At 44.9% G+C, this 5,904-nt stretch overlaps 1 long non-coding RNA gene across 1 annotated transcript; it reads left to right on the top strand.

The window, feature by feature from the left end:
* The first annotated feature begins 839 nt into the window (after nucleotides 1-839).
* LOC123107668 (uncharacterized) lies at nucleotides 840-2,768 on the top strand. The gene is made up of 2 exons (XR_006451719.1): nucleotides 840-2,083; nucleotides 2,235-2,768. It is a non-coding gene; the product is annotated as an uncharacterized lncRNA (long non-coding RNA).
* Nucleotides 2,769-5,904: the final 3,136 nt, after the last annotated feature.

The following is a 5,904-nucleotide window of genomic DNA, read 5'->3' as shown; positions in this document are numbered from 1 at the left end:
GTGACTGGGCTTCAACATACATATAATCTCATGCAACTTTAAAGATAGGCAATCCCTTTGCCATTCTCCGTATTAATTCAAGATACACGATCGTGCACTATTGGATATAAGATACCATGGTACGGGAGTGAGTCCTATAAAATGTAATCCAGCTCGCACCACCTCCCTCCTATACTCACTTCACACACGATACAACTAGGAGAAAGCACTCGTAGCTGCCGAGTATACTATCCTACTATATTTCACAGAACAACAAAAAGAATGGGCAAACACGTTTTAAGATGACCCTTCTTAATTCCTGGTGGTGAAAGATCTTTGTGTGATCCAACACGATGACCAGTGTGGTGATGTGTAATGAAAAGCTCAACTAAATGCATTCGGACTGGGAAGCACCAGGACATTCACCGGCGCATTGATGTTTCCTTTCTCGAGCCGGTTATCTTCCACATGCACCGGAAAACCTGTAAAATTGAGACCTGAGGGTCCACTAATTGCAGAGTGTAGCAAGGCTTTATAGTGCTTGGCTGCCCACACACTGTTTTAGGAATGAAAACCTCGATTGAAAGCACGACGAAACCATAGATATGGAGCGAGCGAGCTATCAAATCCGGTCTAGGCCCTCCTCTGTAGGCTCTGAGACTGAACAAAGATGTTTGAGACTACAGAACTTCAAATCGAGGGAATACTAATGATAGTTAATTATCTACATATCTTTGTTGGTTCACTTGCAGTAGTGTTATTTGACATTTCATCACATGTGTTTGGATAAATATCAATCTCAAGTCTTAACAAGAGTATATGGATTGTCCATTTAGGTTGACCTAATGGTCCATATTGCCATGTTATGGGGAGCAATAGATTGATAGTTTTAAATAGCATGCTATGCCACATAGCGGCACCTGCCTAAATAGGTAGAGGCCATTATTTTGTAACTTTACCGAACACATGTACATGAATACTATTTAATGGCATTCTTCTCAAACCTCTATAACATGGATATAGCCAGCTATTTAAAACGTTGTATACCTGAACAAACAAGAGCTGTACTATCAAATTTTAAGGGCAAAATTGGAGGCATTCTTAACAAATCCCTGGACAAAATCGTAACACAGTCTTCCTACACCCTGACTCAGAACCACCCATAGACACCAGCGCCAAGGTGCATTGGATTTGTGTGTGTCTATGCAGCTGAGGACAGTATGGTTCGGCCATGACTAAGTCATTCTTCGTCAGCTGCAATCTTTCGCTCCCCTCAACAGGCCATGAAGGATGGGTCGAGCCTTCCTCAGATCGGAAGCTACACGTGGTGTTCCTCGACCCAGTTACTGTTGTCATGGCTGTGGCTGGCTGAAAAAGCGTCATCAAGCTGGCACGTGGTCATGGAGATGCATGGTGCAGCCATCTTCTTAGTTGGTACAAAGGAATGGTTCGTATCCCTGAAATTTACCGGTGGGATGAGGCTTATATTGTTGTCCTTCAAAAATATCACTGAGGATCTCTTTTAGAGGACATTAGAATCCCAAGTTACGTCAAAAAATCTGGCACAATATACCCTTTCGACACATGGATCCGCTTACCGGCATGCGGTCGCTATTAGCAACTCCAATGGAAACCTAGCTGACCGTGGATATCCCATGCATGCATCTATCGTTTGCGATTGCTTTGAGATTTATGCTACTTTTTAATTCGTTTTCAAAATTTATCTTGTTTTGAAATGTTATGTTCAGTTCTTCTCTTGTTTTATCTTGTATCATCATGCTTCATTGTGCATCTGTAAAAAGGAATGAACTTATTTTGGACCATATTTGCAGATAGATGACGAACCATTAATTAAGATGCACTTTGAAACAGGAAGAAAATTCTAAAATAACAATTTGAAGCAAGACAAATTTGAAATAAAGTGTCTTAAAGCAAGAACATACGATGGATCATCCCGTGCATGGTATAATTGCTTTTCTTTCACCACCTTATCGCCAGAGGTGGCCTCGATGAGCTACACCTCCGGCATGGAGAGCCATGGCTGCTATTCATGATAGAGGTGTCGAGCCCTCAGAAATCGGAACTGGATGGAAGAGGAAGTCGCGTGAGTCAATCTACACTTTATTATCCAACATTAGTTCAACTAGAAGACCAAAACAATTAATCTGATTTCATCCGGTTTTCGCAAGCAGTGTTCGGCTAGTTTCCTTGTTTCTGAATTTTTTTTCATTAATGGCCACATGGTGCTTTTGCAGCTCCTCCAAGTTAATGGCACCATTATTCAGAGCTAACAGATTGTGGGTTGGCCATCGGCTTGGGTAAAGCTCAACTTGGTTGACAGAGGTAGGTGCACCAGGAGACCAGCAGGGGAGATGACCGATGCAATGGAGCCCGGGAACACTAAGTAGGAAGCAGAGACATGAAGAAGCAGCACCCGCTGACCGGCATAGTTGTGGACCAGCAACGTGTAGCTACTGCTGAGCGTCGTCCTGCAGAATATGGCTTAGGTTATAATACCCTTCAAAATTGACATCCAGATTAGCTTATACAGCTCAACCGTTTTAAATCAGTAGAAGGGCATCTTTAGAAGAAACCCTATCCTGAAACTACAAAGTCTTTTTCCAATCGCATTTCTCTAAATAGTTTAGGAAATTAACTGTTCCACAGCTAGCAGATCCCCTATGGATTATTCCCCTGAACATATTTGAACACAATTTCTTGCACACAAACTCATTTGGGAGACACATTTGTACTTATTCATTACATAATTCGATTTTAAATGCCGTAAATTCATTGCCTACTACAAGGTAACTCTACTTGTCGTCGCCTAGATGAAAAACATTATCAGTGCAATGGCTCCCACTGAATGAACAACTGCTAATGACGCAGACAGTATGAACAAAATCATTATGGGCAGCTAGGTTCGGTGTGCAAGGCGAAGTTCTCAAACTTTTTATTTGCGCTTGCATATCAATTATTTCAGCTTGCATCTTGTTGATTTAGAATTGCTTCTCATTGATTTGATCCTGTTTGTTGTTTTCTTTTTGCATGAGAAACTTCCAATATATTCCTCTCAAATCATGGTAGTACAAAGAACATAGGTAATAAAAATTACAACCAGATTCTTGGACCACCTAGCGACGACTACGAACACTGGAGCGAGCACTACTAGGAAAAGGCCTACTAATGGCGCACCAGTTGGCGCACCAGTTTTGCCTACTAATGGCGCATCACTGGTGCACCATTAGTATCACGTCACTAGTATTTTTTACTAATGGCGCACCACCCAGTGCGCCATCAGTATATAACACCATGCGCCATTAGTATGCCTCCCAGGGGCCATATTTAACCATGTGCTTTGGCACACTAATGACGCACTGCGGATAGATGCGCCATTAGTATACTTGGCATACTAATGGCGCACTCTGTCTTGATGTGCCATTAGTATCCTTTGGCATACTAATAGCGCACCCTGTGGTGATGCGCCATTAGTATGAATATTTGTTTTTTTTACTTTTCTGATTTTTGCACAGGTTACAAAATATATTATTTGACAGAATAAGACAGTAGCACACAACAACAGCAGATTCATCGAATACAATAGAAGATTAGTCTCCGAATACAATTCATCATATTAGTCTCCGAATTCAAAAGACCGAAGAAAGATAAAACATTACAAGTCTTGAGACCGCGAGTATCGAGTTTGTCTTCACATTACAAGTCGATATCAATCATCTAAACTACCATCACATAGAAGAGAGTTGTGGTCATCACGATGAGCATCATCGCAATCAAACTGGTCTTCATCCGGTTCCTCAAACGCTTCCTCCTTTCTTCCGCTAGATAGCGGCCGTATCTAGATTCGGCCTCCGCCCTAGTGGTGTACCCTTTGTAACTGTTACCGCTGAAACGGTGAACCTATCTCCGACACTCCTCCCAGTCATCGTAGACTCCGGGAACCTTACCCTTGTACACGACATACGACGGCATCTCTATGCATAAGCCAAACAACAGACAATACATACATAAGCAATATATAAGTATGCAACAAAAGGATCGGAAGAGAAAAGCAAGACATTAATAGCACGATTCATGGTCCTACTAATAAATAGCATCGATTACATCTAAGTTGAACGACTGTCCAAACCAAAGAGACATACAATTCATTAAAGTTTAATTACAACATGAGTCAATCAATGTTTCAGAACTACACATCACTACTTTCGACTCGACTCATGTACAGGAGCGTGGATGAAGCCGCCGTCTGTCGTGATGGTCATGAAATCACGGGCGTTGTCAGCCTGCATTTGTAGCATTCCGTCTATCTCAATGTTGGACGGTTGATATCTGAGGAAGAACTGCCCCGAGGTATGAAGGACATCTTGATGGATGATGTCTGCAAACTCCGACTGGATGCGAAAGAATTCTTGTATGATGTCCGCGTCCTGGATTGCTGACAAGCTCGCGGCCCAGTCTTTGAGATTAGTTGGTAGCAGAAGGTGATGATGGTCCCTTACGATCGCCCACATGTGATGGAGGGCGTAGTAGGCATCCTTCTGACCGCCAGGCGGCTGCTTGACGCAGCAGAACGTCGTATTGTGGGCGAACACGTGCTTGCCGTACTTACGAACTGCCCTGATGAAGGTGCCTCCAGATTTGGCGTAGCCAGGGAGAACATCATCAAGAACTTTCTTGATATTTGTGTAGTCTATCTTGGAGTTATGGTTCGGGTCGAAATACGTGGCCATGGAATATTTCGGGCTTAAGAGGATGAGTGTGCAATGTGTGTCACTGCACAGAACACAGAATGTTAGAAAAAAAGAACGATCGAAATCTAAGAAATCATATGTTACGGGGCGGTTAAGGGATGACTTACTCGGGAAAGTAAGGCACAAGGAAGTTATCCTTATCTGGGTTTGCCAGAATGACGTCTTCGAGGTGTGAACTCGCGACTTGGCGGTCCCCAGCGCTGCTCAAGAGCTTGGCACGCATGTAGAAGGGGTCGACGATCACGATGTCCGGGGTCTTGTCTCTAATGATCCGCATCTCCATACTCAGCCAAAACAGCCGAACGAAGGTGTAGTGCAGCGGATGAAGGTTGAACATAGCAAAGATATCATCAAACCGCAGGACGATCGTACCCTCGATGGCGCCATCCACAAAGCCCTTGCCCTCTGGCACCTTGGCCACGAAAACCGGGTATGCCACATCATTCTCTCTGAGACGCCGCTTCTCGAAAGAAAGAACACTGTCATGCAGACTCCGCATAGCACCGGTTGCAGCATTGAGCATATTTGTCGGTAGCATCGCCCTACCCGCCACATGCACCCTCCTCGAGATATCCTTAGGTGAAGGTGGCCCGTCTTGAGCACGGATCCTACTCGGTGCCGACTGGCTCGCACCGACGACCTTTTTAGTCGTCCGTTTCCGGCCCTTCTTCTTGATCTGCTGTAATGGGACCGAGTTCTGCTCACAGACCGCCTTCTTGAGCGTGTTGGGGCTGATAATATTTGGCACCTCCGCTATCTGAGGCTCGGTGAAGGCGGCAGCTGGAGGCGTCTCCTGAGAACTGAACGCTAGACGACGCCTGTTGCAATTGGGTTTCTCCGCCATACCAGCTAGATCGCAGTCGTCTTGTTTGGGTTCTTGAGAAGGAGGCCCGCAGAACTCGTCACTGTACCCATGTTCGGCAAAGTACTTATCGACGTTGGTAAATGTACCATCGTCGTTGTCATCGTCGTCCGGATCCTGTGCCATATGCATGTCCGGATCCTGTGCCATAGGGATGTCCGGCATGTCCAGTAGCGTTGCGGCGTTCTTGCCATGGCTTGGCGCCGGCACGACTGGCGGTCTTGTCTGTGGGGTGGTGTCCCCTGCCCCCAAACGAATCTGGCTCTTCGGCCAAAGCAGGGGCCAGCTTACGCA

Source organism: Triticum aestivum, chromosome 5A (assembly GCF_018294505.1).
Source record: "Triticum aestivum cultivar Chinese Spring chromosome 5A, IWGSC CS RefSeq v2.1, whole genome shotgun sequence".
Taxonomy (NCBI): Eukaryota; Viridiplantae; Streptophyta; class Magnoliopsida; order Poales; family Poaceae; genus Triticum; species Triticum aestivum.
Note: the sequence above shows the minus strand (reverse complement) of the source record. Positions and strands in the feature narration are given on the sequence as shown.